Source organism: Pristiophorus japonicus, chromosome 3 (genome assembly GCF_044704955.1).
Source record: "Pristiophorus japonicus isolate sPriJap1 chromosome 3, sPriJap1.hap1, whole genome shotgun sequence".
Taxonomy (NCBI): domain Eukaryota; kingdom Metazoa; phylum Chordata; class Chondrichthyes; family Pristiophoridae; genus Pristiophorus; species Pristiophorus japonicus.
In genome coordinates this window covers 330,368,892-330,386,866 of record NC_091979.1, presented here as the reverse complement: position 1 = coordinate 330,386,866, position 17,975 = coordinate 330,368,892, and the positions used below count along the sequence as shown (strand labels likewise).

At 45.0% G+C, this 17,975-nt stretch overlaps 1 pseudogene; it reads left to right on the top strand.

Moving 5' to 3' along the window:
- The window catches only part of LOC139256522 (zinc finger protein 850-like), a 511,041-nt pseudogene that overhangs the window by 84,799 nt on the left and 408,267 nt on the right, over positions 1–17,975 (top strand).

Genomic DNA, 17,975 nt, shown 5'->3' with positions numbered 1-17,975 from the left:
AGGTGTTTCTGCGGCCGCAGACGTGACTCCAGGATGGTATGTTGCCTCCCTGGTGCCAGGATCAAGGATGTCACTGAGCGGCTGCAGGGCATTCTGGGGGGAGAGGGTGAACAGCCAGAGGGCGTGGTCCATATCGGGACCAATGACATCGGTAGAAAGAGGGATGAGGTCCTGCAGGCAGAGTTTAGAGAGCTAGGAGAGAGATTAAAAAGCAGGACCTCAAAAGGTAGTAATCTCCGGATTACTCCCGGTGCCATGAGCTAGTGAGTACAGAAACAGGAGGATAGAGCAGAAGAATACATGGCTGGAGAGATGGTGCAGGCGGGAGGGCTTTAGTTTCCTGAGGCATTGGGACCACTTCTGGGGGAGGTGGGACCTGTACAAGCCGGACGGGTTGCACCTCAATAGAGCCGGGACCAATATCCTCGCTGGGGGAGGTTTGTTCGTGCTGTTGGGGAGGGTTTAAACTAGCTTGGCAGGGGGATGGGAACCTGAAAATAGATTCAGTAGGGAGGGGATAAAGCTGGAATTAGAAAGCAAAATTAAAGAAAGTGAGTTTGAAGGAGAAAGGAAACAAGCAGGAAAAAAAGGTAAAAAAAACAAATTTAAAGGCACTTTGTCTAAACGCACGTAGATGAGTTGACGGCACAAATAGATACAAATGGGTATGATCTGATAGCCATTACAGAGACGTGGTTGCAAGGTGACCAGGACTGAGAATTAAATATTCAGGGGTATTTGACAATCTGGAAGGACAGACAGAAAGGAAAAGGAGGTGGGGTAGCTCTATTGATGGAATCACCAATAATGAGAAACGATATTGGCTCAAATGATCAGGATGTTGAAACAGTTTGGGTGGAAAAAAGGAATAATAAGGGGAAATAGTCACGGGTGGGCGAAGTCTATAGGCCCCCTAACAGTAGCAACTCTGTTGGTCGGAGTATAAACCAGGAAATAGTGGGGGCTTGTAAAAAGGGAACAGCAATAATCATGGGTGATTTTAACCTCCATATTGATTGGACAAATCAAATTGGTCAGGGTAGCCTTGAGGAGGAGTTCATAGAGTGCGTAAGGGACGGGTTCCTTGAGCAGTATGTAACAGAACCAACCAGGGGGCAGGCTATCTTAGATCTGGTCCTGTGTAATGAGACAGGATTAATAAACAATCTCCTAGTAAAGGATCCCCTGGGAATGAGTGATCATAGCATGGTTCAATTTCAAATTCAGATGGAGGATGAGAAAGTTGGATCTCAAACCAGTGAAATAAGCTTAAATAAAGGAGACTACAAAGGTATGAGGGCAGAGTTGGCTAAAGTGGACTGGGAAAATAGATTCAAGTGTAGGCGGTTGATGAACAGTGGTGTACATTTAAGGAGATATTTCATAACTCAAGAAAAATATATTGCAGTGAGAAGAAAAGAGTGTAAAAGAAAAGATAGCCATCTGTGGGTAACTAAAGAAATAAAGCTCGGGATTCAATTAAAAATAAGGGCACACAAAGTGGCCAAAACTACAGGGAGGACAGAAGATTGGGAAGCTTTTAAAAGCCAACAAAGAACGACTATAAAAATGATTAAGAAAGGGAAGATAGACTATGAAAGTAAACTAGCACGAAATATAAAAACAAATAGCAAGAGTTTCTACAGGTATATAAAAAGGTAAAGAGTGGGTAAAGTAAATGTTGGCTCCTTTGAGGGTGAGACTGGGGAATTAGTAAAGGGGAACATGGAGATGGGAGAAACTCTGAACAAATATTTTGTATCAGTCTTTCCGGTGGAGAACACAAACAATATCCCAACAGTGGATAGTCAATGGGCTATAGGGGAGGGAGGGACTTAACACAATCACAATCACAAAGGAGGTGGTACTCGGTAAGATAATGGGACTGAAGGCAGATAAATCCCCTGGACCTGATGGCTTGCATCCTCGGGTCTTAACAGAAGTAGCGACAGGGATTGTGGATGCATTGGTTGTAATTTACCAAAATTGCCTGGATTCTGGGGAGCTCCCAGCAGATTGGAAAACTGCAAATGTAACGCCTCTATTTAAAAAAGGAGGCAGACAAAAAGCAGGAAACTATAGACCAGTTAGCCTAACATCTGTGGTTGGGAAAATGTTGGAGTCCATTATTAAAGAAGCAGTAGCAGGACATTTGGAAAAGCAAAATTCGGTCAGGCAGAGTCAGCATGGATTTATGAAGGGGAAGTCATATTTGATAAATTTGCTGGAATTCTTTGAGGATGTAACAAACAGGGTGGATAAAGGGGAACCAGTGGATGTGGTGTATTTGGACTTCCAGAAGGCATTTGACAACGTGCCACATAAAAGGTTACTGCACAAGATAAAAGTTCATGGGGTTGGGAGTAATATATTAGCATGGATAGAGGATTGACTAACTAACAGAAAACAGAGAGTCAGGATAAATGGTTCATTCTCGGGTTGGCAATCAGTAACCAGTGGGGTGCCGCAGGGATCAGTGCTGGGACCCCAACTATTTACAATCTATATTAACGATTTGGAAGAAAGGACTGAGTGTAACGTAGCCAAGTTTGTTGACAATACAAAGATGGGAGGAAAAGCAATGTGTGAGGAGAACACAAAAAATCTGCAAAAGGACATAGACAGGCTAAGTGAGTGGGCAAAAATTTGGCAGATGGAGTAAAATGTTGAAAAGTGTAAGGTCATGCACTTTGGCAGAAAAAAAATCAAAGAGCAAGTTATTATTTAAATGGAGAAAGATTGCAAAGTGCCGCAGTACAGCGGGACCTGGGGGTCTTGGTGCATGAAACACAAAAGGTTAGTATGCAGGTACAGCAAGTGATCAGGAAGAATCTTGGCCTTTATTGCAAAGGGGATGGAGTAAAAAAGGAGGGAAGTCTTGCTACAGTTATACAGGGCATTGGTGAGGCCACATCTGGAATACTGCGTGCAGTTTTGGTTTCCATATTTACAAAAGGATACACTTTGCTTTGGAGGCAGTTCAGAGAAGATTCACTCAATTGATTCCGGAGATGAGGGGGTTGACTTATGAGGAAAGGTTGAGTAGGTTGGGCCTCTACACATTGGAATTCAGAAGAATGAGAGGTGATCTTATCGAAACGTATAAGATTATGAGGGGGCTTGACAAGGTGGATACAGAGAGGATGTTTCCACTGATGGGGGAGACTAGAACTAGGGGGCATAATCTTAGAATAAGGGGCCGCCCATTTAAAACTGAGATGAGGAGGAATTTCTTCTCTAGGAGCCTTGTAAATCTGTGGAATTCGCTGCCTCAGAGAGCTGTGGAAGCTGGGACATTGAATAAATTTAAGACAGAGATAGACAGTTTCTTAACCGATAAGGGAATAAGGGGTTATGGGGAGCGGGCAGGGAAGTGGACCTGAGTCCATGATCAGATCAACCAATAACGTATTAAATGGCGGAGCAGGCTCAAGGGCTATATGGCCTACTCCTGCTCCTATTTCTTATGTTCTTGTGTTCCCCCCCTCTCCTCCCCTTCAGTGCTGATTCTAGCTGGTTTCAGTTCCACTCACTGGTTTCCCCTCTCTTTCCCCCCCCCCCCCAGAAGATGCTGACTCTGGCTGGGTTCAGTTCTATCCTCACTGGTTCCCCTCCCTCCCATCTGTCCCCTCCCCTTAAGGTGCTGACTGTGGCTGGGTTCAGCTCCGCACACACTGGTTCCCCTCCCTCTCCCTCCCCTGAAGGTGCTGACTGTGGTTGGGTTCAGCTCCACACACACTGGTTCCCCTCCCTCTCCCTCCCCTGAAGGTGCTGACTCTGGCTGGGTTCAGCTCCACACACACTGGTTCCCCTCCCTCTCCCTCCCCTGAAGGTGCTGACTCTGGCTGGGTTCAGCTCCGCACTCACTGGTTCCCCTCCCTCTCCCTCCCCTGAAGGTGCTGACTCTGGCTGGGTTCAGTTCCACACTGACACCATTCACTTCGTCCCTGCACCAAGATGGCCGCACATGCTACTCACTGAATCAAGGTGGCGGATCGCTGAACCTGCCTTCCTGCACCAAGATGGCCACTATTAGCCTGGGCCTGTGAGAAAGCCCCCGAGCTGCAACCGCCGATATTCCGGTTATTATTCCAGGCTTGCAGTGGGCACTGGTTGTGAGTGATGTTCGTGTAGAAGAGAAACCAGCCAGAGTCAGTACCTTCAGGGGAGGGGAACCAGTGAGTGTAGAACTGAACCCAGCCAGAGTCAGCACCTTCAGGGGAGGAGAACCAGTGAGTGTAGAACTGAACCCAGCCAGAGTCAGCACCTTCAGGGGAGGAGAACCAGTGAGTGTAGAACTGAACCCAGCCAGAGTCAGCACCTTCAGGGGAGGAGAACCAGTGAGTGTAGAACTGAACCCAGCCAGAGTCAGCACCTTCAGGGGAGGGGAACCAGTGAGTGTAGAACTGAAGCCAACCAGAGTCAGCTCCTTTAGGAGAGGTTGGGGGCAGAACCAGAGAGCACAGAACTGAAATCAGCCAGAGTCAGCACTTGTCGGGGTAGCAGTGAGTGTAGAACTGAACCCTCCCAGAGTCAGCAACTTCAGGGGAGGTGAGGGAGGGGAACCGGTGAGTGTGGAACTGAACCCAGCCAGAGTCAGCACATAGAAACATAGAAAATAGGAGCAGTAGTAAGCCATTCGGCCCTTCGAATCTGCACCGCCATTCAGTATGATCATGGCTGCTCCTCGATCTCAACACCTTGGGCCCAAGTTTCCACACAATAAAAAATGGGTGCCCCTCCGAGCTGGGCGCCCGTTTTTCACGCCTAAAACGGCGCCGGAAAAAAAACTCGCGATTCTGGAGCGTTCTGCAGCTCCTTGTCTGTTTGGCGCGGCGCCCGGGGGGCGGAGCCTACACTCGCGGCAATTTTGTAAGTGGGAGGGGGCGGGTACTATTTAAATTAGTTTTTTTCCTGCCGGCAACGCTGCGCGTGCGCGTTGGAGCGTTCGTGCATGCTCAGTGTGAAGGAAGCATCGGCACTCGGCCATTTTTGTCGTTCTTTGTAGCTGTTTAATTTTTGAACATTTTTTAATAAAACCACGTTGCCATCAGCACTGAGGCTTCTTGCAGCTCACTGTCTCCTTCCCGTCTGGAACGTCTTCTTCCTCCCCGCTGCGTTCGGTCGATCGGGCCCGCACTCCCTCCCTCCCGCCGTCGGGAACGGACGAACAAACTTGAGGCTGGCTGAAGCACTTTCACACAGGTAGGAAGATGGTTTATTTAATCTTTTCTTTGCTTATAAATGTTTATTCAGGTTGGATTTATTTGTATAATATTTGTAGAAGTATAAATAAGGATTTATTGTAGAATTTAATGAGTTCCCTTCCCCCCCCCTCTCCCCCCCCCCCACCTCGTTCTGGACGCCTAATTTGTAACCTGCGCCTGATTTTTTAATGTGTAGAACAGGTTTTTTCAGTTCTACAAAAATCTTCACTTGCTCCATTCTAAGTTAGTTTGGAGTACGTTTTCACTGTGGAAACTTTGAAATCAGGCGTCAGTGGCCGGACATGCCCCCTTTTGAAGAAAAAATTCTGTTCCAAAGTAGAACTGTTCTACCTGACTAGAACTGCGGAAAAGAAAATGTGGAGAATTGCGATTTCTAAGATAGTCTGTTCTCCACCAGTTGCTCCTAAAAATCAGGCGCAAATCATGTGGAAACTTGGGCCCATAAATCCTGCTTTTTCCCCATACCCCTTGATGCCTTTTGTGTCTCGAAATCTATCTATCTCCCTCTTAAATATATTCAGTGACTTGGCCTCCAGCCTTCTGTTGTAGAGAATTCCACAGGTTCACCACCCTCTGATTGAAAAGATTTCTCCTCATCTCGGTCCTAAATTTCCTATCCCGTATCCTGAGACTGTGACCCCTTGTTCTAGACTTCCCAACCAGGGGAAACATCCTCCCCCCATCCAGTCTATCCAACCCAGTCAGAATTTTATACATTTCAATGAGATCCCCTCTCATTCTTCTAAACTCTAGTGAATACAGGCCTAGTCGACCCAATCTCTCTCATACGACAGTCCTGCCATCCCAGGAATCAGTCTGGTGAACCTTCGTTGCACTCCCTCTATGGCAAGTATATCCTTTCTTGGGTAAGGAGACCAAAACTGTACACAGTACTCCAGGTGTGGTCTCACCAAGACCCTGTATAACTGTAGTAAGACATCCTTGCTCCTGTACTCAAATCCTCTTGCAATGAAGGCCAACATACCATTTACCTTCCTAACTGCTTGCTGCACTGGCATGTTTGCTTTCAATGACTGGTGTACAAGGACACCCAGGTCCCTCTGTACATCGACACTTCCCAAGCCAAAACCATTTAAATAATACTTTGTCCTTATGTTTTTCCTACCAAAGTGGATAACTTCACATTTATCCACGTTATACTGCATCTGCCATGTGTTTGCCCACTCACTCAGCCTATCTAAATCGCCTTGCAGCGAATATATATATTGTGAATAGCTGGGGCCCCAGCACTGATCCCTGTGGTACCCCACTAGTCACTGCCCGCCACCCCCGAAAAAGACCCGTTTATTCCTACTCTCTATTTCCTGTCAGTTAACCAATTTTCAGTCCATGCCAATACATTACCCCCAATTCTATGTGCTTTAATTTTGCACAGTAACCTCTTATGTGGGACTTCATCAAAGGCCTTCTGAAAATCCAAATACACTACATCCACTGGTTCTCCCTTATCTATTCTATCAGTTACATCCTCAAAAAACTCCAGTCTGTTTGTCAAACATGATTTTCCTTTCATAAATCCATGTTGACTTTGTTTAATCCTGTTGATATTATCTAAGTGTGCCGTTATCACATCCTTCATAATAGACTAGCATTTTCCCTACTACTGATGTCAGGCTAACCGGTCTGTAGTTCCCTGTTTTCTCTCTCCCTCCTTTTTTAAATAGTGGGGTTACATTTGCCCCCCTCCAATCTGCGGGAACTGTTCCATAATCTGTAGAATTTTGGAAGATGACAACCAATGCATCCACTATTTCCATGGCTACCTCCTTTAGTACTCTGGGATGTAGATCATCAGGTCCTGGGGATTTATCGGCCTTCAGTCCCATTAGTTTCTCCAGCACTATTTTCTTACTAATAATCACTTCCTTTAATTCCTCTTGCTCACTAGACCCTTGGTTCCCTAGCATTTCTGGGATGTTATTTGTGTCCTCTTCCGTGAAGACAGAACCAAAGTATTTATTTAATTGTTCTGCCATTTCCTTGTTCCCCATTACAAATTCTCCTCGTTTCTGCTTGTAAAGGCCCTACATTTTCCTTTACTAATCTTTTTCTTTTTACGTACTTGTAGAAACTTTTGTAGTCGGTTTTTAATTTCCTTGCAAGTTTACTCTCATACTCTATTTTTCCCTCTTAATCAATCTCTTGGTCCTTTTTTGCTGAATTCTAAACTGCTCCCAATCCTCAGGCTTGCTACTTTTTCTGGTAACTTTGTATAACTCCTCTTTGGATCTAATACTATCCTAAATTTCTTTTGTTAGCCATGGTTGGGTCACTATTCCTTTTGTGTTTTCACGCCAGAAAGGAATGTATAACTGTTGCAATTCATGCATTCGTTTCTTAAATATTAGCCATTGCCTATCCACTGTCATGCCTTTTAATGAATCTTCCCAAACTATCATAACCAATTCATTCCTCATACCTTCGTAGTTTCCTTTGTTTAGATTTAGGACCCTAGTTTCGGATTGGAATACTTCACTTTCCATCTTAAGAAAGAATTCAATCATGTTATGGTCACTCTTCCCTAAAGGACCCCGCACAACAAGACTGTTAATTAACCCCTTCTCATTACACAATACCCAATCTAGGATAACTTGTTCCCTAGTAGGCTCATCAACATACTGGTCTAAAAAACCATCTTGGGGAGCACCTTCAGGGGAGGAGAGAGAGGGGAACCATAGAGTGTGGAATTGAACACAACCAGAGTCAGCACCTTCAGGGGAGGAGAGGGACGGGAACCAGTGAGTGTGGAATTGAACACAACCAGAGTCAGCACCTTCAGGGGAGGAGAGGGACGGGAACCAGTGAATGTGGAATTGAACACAACCAGAGTCAGTACCCTCAGGGGAGGAGAGGGACGGGAACCAGTGAGTGTAGAACTGAACCCAGTCACAATCTACACTTTTAGGGGAGGTGAGGAAGAGGAAACCAGTGAGTGTAGATCTGAACCCAGCCAGGCTCAGCACCTTCAGAGAAGGAGAGGGAGGGGAACCAGTGAGTGTGGAATTGAACCCAGCCAAAGTCAGCACCTGCAGGGGAGGTGAGAGAAGGGAACCAGTGAGTGTAGCAGCCAGAGTCAGCACCATCAGTGGGTGGATGGAGGGGAACCAGTGAGTGTAGAACTGAACCCAGCCAGATCAGCACCTTCAGGGGAGGAGAACCAGTGAGTGTAGAACTGAACCCAGCCAGAGTCAGTGTCTTCAGGGGAGGGGAACCAGTGAGTGTAGAACTGAACCCAGACAGAGTAAGTGTCTTCAGGGGAGGGGAACCAGTGAGTGCAGAACTGAACCCAGACAGAGTAAGTGTCTTCAGAGGAGGGGAACCAGTGAGTGTAGAACTGAACACAGCCAAAGTCAGCACTTTTAGAAGAGAGGACAGAGATTAGTGAGCAGAACCAGTGATTTTAGAACAGAACCTGTCCAATCCTGTCAGAATTTTGTAGCACAGAACCCAGCCAGAGAAAAAGATTAGTGAAGACCAACGTAGGTCCTTTGCAGACTGAATCGGGTGAATTTATAATGGGGAACAAAGAAATGGCAGACCAATTGAACAAATACTTTGAATCTGTCTTCATTAAGGAAGACACAAATAACCTTCCGGACTAGGGGTTCGAGGGTCTAGCGCAAAGAAGGAACTGAAGGAAATTCTTATTAGTCAGGAAATTGTGTTAGGGAAATTGATGGGATTAAAGGCCAATACATCCCCAGGGCCTGATAGTCTGCATCCCAGAGTACTTAAGGAAGTGGCCCGAGAAATAGTGGATGCATTGGTGATCATTTTCCAACATTCTATTAACTCTGGATCAGTTCCTATGGATTGGAGGGTAGCTAATGTAACACCACTTTTTAAAAAAGGAGGGAGAGAGAAAACAGGGAATTATAGACCGGTTAGCCTAACATCAGTAGTGGGGAAAATGTTGGAATCAATTATTAAAGATGTAATAGCAGTGCATTTGGAAAGCAGTGACAGGATCGGTCCAAGTCAGCATGGATTTATGAAAGGGAAATCATGCTTGACAAATCTTCTAGAATTTTTTGAGGATGTAACTAGTAGAGTGGACAAGGGAGAACCAGTGGATGTGGTGTATTTGGATTTTCAAAAGGCTTTTGACAAGGTCCAACACAAGATATTAGTGTGCAAAATTAAAGCACATGGTATTGGGGGTAATGAATTGACATGGATAGAGAGTTGGTTGGCAGGCAGGAAGCAGAGAGTCGGAATAAACAGGTCCTTTTCAGAATGGCAGGCAGTGACCAGTGGGGTGTCGCAGGGCTCAGTACTGGAACCCCAGCTCTTTACAATATACATTAATGACTTAGATGAAGGAATTGAATGTAATATCTCCAAGTTTGCAGATGACATGAAGCTGGGTGAGCTGTGAGGAGGATGCTAAGAGACTGCAGGGTGACTTGGACAGGTTAGGTGAGTGGGCAAATGCATGGCAGATGCAGTATAATGTGGATAAATATGAGGTGATCCACTTTGATGACAAAAACAGGAAGACAGAATATTATCTGAATGGTGACAGATTAGGAAAAGGGGAGGTGCAACAAGATCTGGGTGTCATGGTTCATCAGTCATTGAAGTTTGGCATGCAGGTACAGCAGGCGGTGAAGAAGGTAAATGGCATGTTGGCCTTCATAGCTAGGGGATTTGAGTATAGGGAGGTCTTACTGCAGCGACAGGGCCTTGGTGAGGTCACACCTGGAATATTGCGTTCAATTTTGGTCCCCTAATCTGAGGAAGGACGTTCTTGCTATTGAGGGAGTGCAGCGAAGGTTCACCAGATTGATTCCTGGGATGGCAAGACTGACATATGAGGAGAGACTGGATCAACTGGGCTTGTAACCACTGGAGTTTAGAAGAATGAGAGGGGATCTCATAGAAACATATAAAATTCTGACGGGATTGGACAGGTTAGATGCAGGAAGAATGTTCCTGTTGCTGGGGAGTTGCAGAACCAGGGATCACAGTCTAAGGATAAGGGGTCAGCCATTTAGGACCGAGATGAAGAGAAACTTCTTCACTCATACAGTGGTTAACCTGTGGAATTCTCTACCGCAGAAAGTTGTTGAGGCCAGTTTGTTAGATATATTCACAGGGGAGTTCGATATGGCCCTTACGGCCAAAGGGATCAAGGGGTATGGAGAGAAAGCAGGAAAGGGGTAGTGAGGTTGAATGATCAGCCATGATCTTATTGAATGTCGGTGCATTCTCAAAGGGCCGAATGGCCTACTCCTGCACCGATTTTCTATGTTTCTATCTGTGGAGGGAGAGGGAGAGGAACCAGTGAGTGCAGAACTAAACCCAGCCAGAGTCAGCAACCTACAGGGGAGGAGAGGGAGGGGAACCAGTGAGTGTAGAACTGAACCCAGTCAGAATTGGTGGTGAAAACTGAGAGTGGAGGAGAAACAGTCTAGAACTGTGTGATGATTTGGATTTCAGCCCAGCAGGAGGGACAATGTGTAGGACATGAGATTTACAGCTTTGGAAGAACCAGGGAGGAAAGAATGTTCAATGGAAACCAGATGTGTCTATTCTGAATTTCTGTCTTGTACTGACAGTGATGAGTTTTGTTATCTCCTTTTTCAGCGTATTAGAAGGGGAGATTTTCAGACAGGAAACACAAACCAAACATCACGTCAAGATCTGACGGAGTCAATCGATTCATCAGGACCTGAATATCATCGGCCTTTGAAAGTGGAAGGAGAAATGTTTGTCTGTTCTGCCTGTGGAAAAAGATTTCAAATATCTGTGTGACTGGAAAAGCACCGAGACACACACAGACCCGAGTGAGTGTTCCAGTGCACTGTCTGTGGAAAAAGTTTTTACCAGTTACACAGCCTGAAAAAACATCGCACCATTCACAGTGGGGAGAAACTGTAATCGTGTTCTGTGTGTGGGCGAGGCTTCAACTGATCGTCCAACCTGGAGAGACATAAGTACACCCGCATCACGAAGAAACTGTGGAAATGTAGTGACTGTGGGAAGAGATTCAGATCACCATCTGAGCTAGAAACTCATCGACGCAGTCACACTGGGGAGAGGCCGTTCACCTGTCCCGTGTGTGGGAAGGGATTCCCTGGGTCATCCCAACTTGTAGCTCACCAGCGAGTTCACACTGGGGAGAGGCCATTCATCTGCCCCGAGTGTGGGAAGGGATTCACTCAGTCATCCGACCTGCTGATACACCAGCGAGTTCACACTGGGGAAAAGCCGTTCACCTGCTCTGTGTGTGGGAAGGGATTCACTGTGTCATCCAACCTGCTGAAACACCAGCGAGTTCACAAGTGACTGCAGGGGTTGGAATCTGCTGTTATTGCTGCTGTTAATCACATCCCGACTGAACCATGTTCATTCTGACAGTTGGGGTTTGTTTCTGCTGATGATAATAACTCTATAACTGAGCTGGACTTTAATATTCTGGATATATTGCTGATGGTGTTCTCAGGGCTGCAGTGTCCATTTAAGAAACGCTGTGTGTTAACTTTCCTCTTAATTCAGTAACTCGCAACAGAAATTTGATTTGCAATAAAATTATGAACTTTCACTTTAATCCTAAACTGATCTTTTGGTACAAAATCTACAATAGTTTGTGAAAGTTTCCACTGAATAAAATCTCCAATTAGAAAGCTTGCTGACAATTCTGACTGAGTTGCACATTACACACAGTGGCCCCTCCAATATCCACCAGACTGAAGGGGAATGGGAATTGGTGGGGAATCAGTGTCCCCAAATGTTGCCCCTCCCATCTGGTGTAGCAATCCCCTCGGCACGGGAATGGAGACAAGTCCAGACCAAAACTGTGCGCTGTACTCCAGGTGTGGTCTTACCAACGCCCCGTACAGGTGTAGCAGGACTTCCCGACTTTTATACTCCATCCCCCTTGCAATAAAGGCCAGCATTCCATTTGCCTTCCTGATTACTTGCTGTACCTGCATGCTAACCTTTTGAGCTACATGTACACGAACCCCATTTGTACTACAGCATTTTGTAATTCTCCCCATTTAAATAATAAATTGTTTTTTATTTTTCCTACCAAAGGAGATAACCTGGCGTTTATAGTCCATCTGCCAGACTTTTGTCCACTCACTGAGCCTATCCAAATCCCTTTGTAGATTCTTTGCGACCTCCTCACAACTTGCTTTTCCACCTATCTTTGTATCATCAGCAAATTTGGCTACATTATACTCGGTCCCTTCATCCAAGTCATTAATATAAATGGTAAATAGTTAAGGCCCCAGCACTGATCCCTGCGGCACCCTACTAGTTAGTTTGCCAACCTGAAAATGATCCATTTATCCTGACTCTGTTTTCTGTTAGTTTGCCAATCCTCTATCGATGCTGATATATTACCCCCAACCCAGTGAGCTCTTAGCTTGTGCAGTAATCTTTTGTGTGTCACCATATGGAATACTTTCTGTTCATCCAAATATACGACATCAACTAGTTCTCCTTTATCCACTCTGCTCGTTACATCCTCAAACTCCAGGAAATTTGTCAAACATGATTTCCCTTTCATAAAACCATGCTGACTCTGCTTGACTGCATCTCCCTCCTTACTTGAATAGGGGTGTTACATTTGCAGTTTTCCAGTCCGCTGGGACCTCTCCAGAATTCAGGGAATTTTGGTAGATTGCAACCAATGCATCCACTATCTCTGCAGTCACTTTTAAGACCCTAGGATGCATGTCATCAGGTCCAGGGGACTTGTCCACCTTTAGTCCCATTAGTTTGCTTAGTACTTTATCTCTAGTGATAGTGACTGTTTTAAGTTTCCCCCCAGCCCCCCCCCCCCGTGCAATAGCTCTTTGATTATCAACTATTGGGATGTGTTTAGTGTCCTCTACTGTGAAGACCAATACAAAATATTTGTTCAAAGTCTCTGTCATTTCCATATTTCCCAATATTAATTCTCCAGTCTCATCCTCTAAGGGACCAATGTTTACTTTAGCTGCTCCTTTCCTTTGTATGTCTATCGAAGCTTTCACTGTCTGTTTTTTATTTCTTGCTGGTTTGCTCTCATCTACTATCTTTTCTGTCTTTATCATTTTTTAGTCGTCCTTTGCTGGTTTCTAAAAATGTCCCAATCCTCTGACCTTCGCAACATTATATGTCTTTTTATTCAATTTGATACCATCCTTTACTTCCTTAGTTAGCCAGGGATGGTTCATCCTTCTCTTAGTATCTTTATTTCTCACTTGAATAAATCTTTGCTGAGAGTTATGGAATATCTCCTTAAATGTTTGCCATTACGTTTCTAGTCTTACCCTTTAACATATTTTCCCAGTGCACTTGGTGTCAGTGACAAGGGTTGGTTTATATCACATGGGAGGAGATCGGTGTCAGTGACTGTGGGATTGGCTCAACCTTCATTGACCTGACCAAGGCCTTTGACACTGTCAACCGTGAGGGATTGTGGAGTGTACTCTACACATTCGGCTGTCCATATTCCCAACATGAGACTCCCAAAGCAAGTGCTCTACTCGGAGCTTCGACAGGGCAGGGACAATGGGTGGGCGGGGCTTCAGGGTGTCTGTCAGTTTGATTGGACACATGTTTGTTACAGGTCAGTGGCCCCTGAAAGGGAGCCTTGTTGTGCTGATTGTTGTCTGGTGACCCTGGTCCACCCCGGGCTCACCCTATTGGGCCAGCACCAAAGGCCCAGTGTCCACCAGAGAAAATCAGCAGCTCATTGATTTTATTCTCACTCTGCGCACAGCGGGTGTAAAACTGAACCAAACCTGAAAAGCTGGAAATGCATCATCGCAGTCACACTGGGGAGAGGCTGTTCACCCACTCTGAATGTGGGAAGGGATTCACTCGGTCATCTGACCTGCTGAGACACCAGCGAGTTCACAAGTGACTACAGGGGTTGGATTCTACTGTTATTGTTGCTCTTAATCACATCCTGACTGAATTGTGTTCGTTCTGTCAGTTGGGGTTTGTTTCTGCTGATAATAACTGGGCTGGAGTTCAATATTTTCACATTTCAAATAACAGAGTGTGTCGATATTTGATGTCTCGACTATAAGAGGAGACTAATTGATGTCCTGTTACTGACTGCTCCATTTTGTGCCTTTTCTCCATTCTAACTCTGGATTATTTCAGTTCTCTTACCTTCTGTTACTCCCATGAACAAGTCCCAGTTCCCCTTACCTTCCAGAGTGCCTCTCCTAGCCTTGATATCAAGGGAAGGTATCGGTAGAAATATAAAATCATAGAAAATAGATGCAGGATTAGACCATTCGGCCCTTTGAGCCAGCACAGCCATTCAATAAGATCATGGCTGATCATTCCCTCAGTACCCCTTTCCTGCTTTCTCTCCATACCCCTTGATCCCCTTAACCGTAAGGGCCATATCTAACTCCCTCTTGATTATATCCAATGAACTGGCATCAACAACTCTCTGCAGCAGGGAATTCCACAGGTTAAGAACTCTCTGAGTGAAGAAGTTTATCCTCATCTCAGTCCTAAATGACCTACCCCTTATCCAAAGACTATGTCCCCTAGTTCTGGATTTCCCCAACATCGGGAACATTCTTCCCGCATCTAACCTGTCCAGTCCCGCCAGAATCTTATATGTTTCTATGAGATCCCCTCTCATTCTTCTAAACTCCAGTGAATAAAGGCCCAGTTGATCCAGTCTCTCCTCATATGACAGCCAACCCTGGAATCAGTCTGGTGAACCTTCGCTGCACTCCCTCATAGCAAGAACGTCCTTCCTCAGACTAGGAGACCAAAACTGAACACACTATTCCAGGTGAGGCCTCACTAAGGCCCTGTACAACTGCAGTAAGACTTCCCTGCTCCTATACTCAAATCCCCTAGCTATGAAGGCCAACATTCCCTTTACCGCCTGCTGCACCTGTATGCCAACTTTCAGTGACTGATGAACCATGACACCCAGGTCTCGTTGCAATGAGAATGCATACTGAGAATGTATATTGAATGTATACAGACATTGAAGTTGAGAATGTGGTAAAATATAGGGACAGTGAAAAGTTAACAAAGGATTCATGGAGGAATAGCCATAAAAATCTCAGACTGGAGACTGCAAATGTTACAATATTGACACAGCTAACAAACTAACTCCAAGGTCTTAATAGATCACACCACTAACTTGAAACATCAACAGAGGAATAAAGGCTCTTTGTGTAAAAACAGACCATACCGAAGTCGGCTCATGAGTGGACAAAGGGAAAGAGGGATCAAAGGGGATAGGCTGAACTAGGATGTCACTCTAATTGTATCTTGTTATCTTGTACCGAAAATGTATAACCGTTATGCCTTTACAATGTAACGTCACTTTGTCCGTAGGAAGTGGGTGCGCTCTATCGAGAGAGCATTCCTTCTGTCTGATAAAGTCCCGGCCGGTGATTAACAATAAAGCCTGCTTTGTTATAAGCAATAACGGTGTTCGACTCAGTGATTGGGGGAAAAGAATCCACATTTAACAGCACCTCCCCTTTTCCTAGTCTGCCGCCATTCAGATAATATTCTGTCTTCGTGTTTTTGCCCCCAAAATGGATAACCTCACATTTATTCACATTATACTGCATCTGCCATGCATTTGCCCACTCGCCTAACCTGTCCAAGTCACTCTGCAGCCTCTGAGCGTCCTCCTCACAGCTCACACCGCCACCCAGTTTAGTGTCATCTGAAAACTTGAAGATATTACACTCTACTCCTTCACCCAAATCGTTAATGTATATTGTAAAGAGCTGGGGTCCCAGCACTGAGCCCTGCGGCACTCCACTAATCACTGCCTGCCATTCTGAAAAGGACCCATTTATCCCGACTCTCTGCTTCCTGTCTGCCAATCAGTTCTCGATCCACGTCAATACATTACCTCCAATACCATGTGCTTTGATTTGCACAACAATCTCTTGTGCGGGACCTTGTCAAAAACCTTCTTAAAGTCCAAATACACCACATCCACTGGTTCTCCCTTGTCCACTCTGGTAGTGACATCCTCAAAAAATTCCAGAAGATTCGTCAAGCATGATTTCCCTTTCATAAATCCATGCTGACTTGGACCGATCCTGTCACTGCTTTCCAAATGCGCTGCTTTTTCATCCTTCATGATCGATTCCAACATTTTCCCCACTACTGATGTCAGGCTAACCGGTCTATAATTACCCGTTTTCTCTCTCCCTCCTTTTTTTAAAAGTGGTGTTACATTAACTACCCTCCAGTCCATGGGAACTGATCCAGAGTCGATAGACTGTTGGAAAATGATCACCAATGCATCCACTATTTCTATGGCCACTTCCTTAAGTACTCTGGGATGTAGACTATCAGACCCCGGGGATTCATCGACCTTCAATCCCATCAATTTCCCTAACACAATTTCCTGCCTAATAAGGATATCCTTCAGTTCCTCCTTCTCACGAGACCCACTGTCCCCTAGTACCTTCGGAAGTTATTTGTATCTTCCTTCGTGAAGACAGAACCGAAGTATTGGTTCAGTTGGTCTGCCATTTCTTTGTTCCCCATTATAAATTCACCTGAATCCGACCTCAAGGGACTTACTAATCTTTGTCTTTACTAATCTTTTTTTCTTCACATATTTATAGAAGCTTTTGCAGTCAGTTTTTATATTCCCTGCAAGCTTCCTCTCGTACTCTATTTTCCCCCTCTTAATTAAACCCTGAGTCCTCCTCTGTTGAATTCTAAATTTCTCTCAGTCCTCAGGTTTGTTGCTTTTTCTAGCCAATTTATATGCCTCTTCCTTGGCTTTAGCACGATCCTTAATTTCTTTTGTTAGCCATGGTTGAGCCACCTTCCCAGTTTTATTTTTACTCTAGACAGGGATGTACATTTGCTGAAGTTCATCCTTGTGATCTTTAAATGTTTGCCATTGCCTATCCACCGTCAACCCTTTTAATATAGTTTTCCAGTCTATTCTAGCCAATTCACGCCTCATACTGTCGAAGTCACCTTTCCTTAAGTTCAGGACCCTAGTTTCTGAATTAACTGTGTCACTCTCCATTTTAATAAAGAATTCTACCAGATTATGGTCACTCTTCCCCAAGGGGCCTTGCAACAAGATTGCTAATTAGTCCTTTCTCATTACACATCACCCAGTCTAGGATGGCCAGCTCCCTGATTGGTTCCTCCACATATTGGTCTAGAAAACCATCCCTAATACACTCCAGGAAATCCTCCTCCACCGCATTCCTACCAGTTAGGTTAGTCCAATCAATGTGTAGATTAATGTCGCCCATGATTACTGCTGTACCTTTATTGCACACATCCCTTATTTCTTGTTTGATGCTATCCCCAACCTCACTACTACTGTTTGGTGGTCTATACACAACACCCACTAGTGTTTTCTGCCCTTTGGTATTCCACAGCTCCACCCATACCGATTCCACATCATCCAGCCTAATGTCCTTCCTTACAATTGCATTGATTTCATCTTTAACCAGCAACGCCACCCCACCACTCACACTGCCCGGGGGATGGCAGAGCAAGAGATCTAGCAGTTAAAACAAAATGATCTCCAGTTATCTGCAGACATCGAATGTCGCAGCATGCTGACAAAGTTGGACTTAAGACTTTAAACTATTGAGTTAAATTATTGGGATCGATTGTTATAAAATTGAATTGTTATAGAATGGAAAAGTAGTGAAGTTATGCTAAACTTGTATCGAACCTTGGTTAGACTTTGTGTGTGCAATTCTGGTCCCCATATTATAAAAAGGATATGGAGGACTTGGAGAG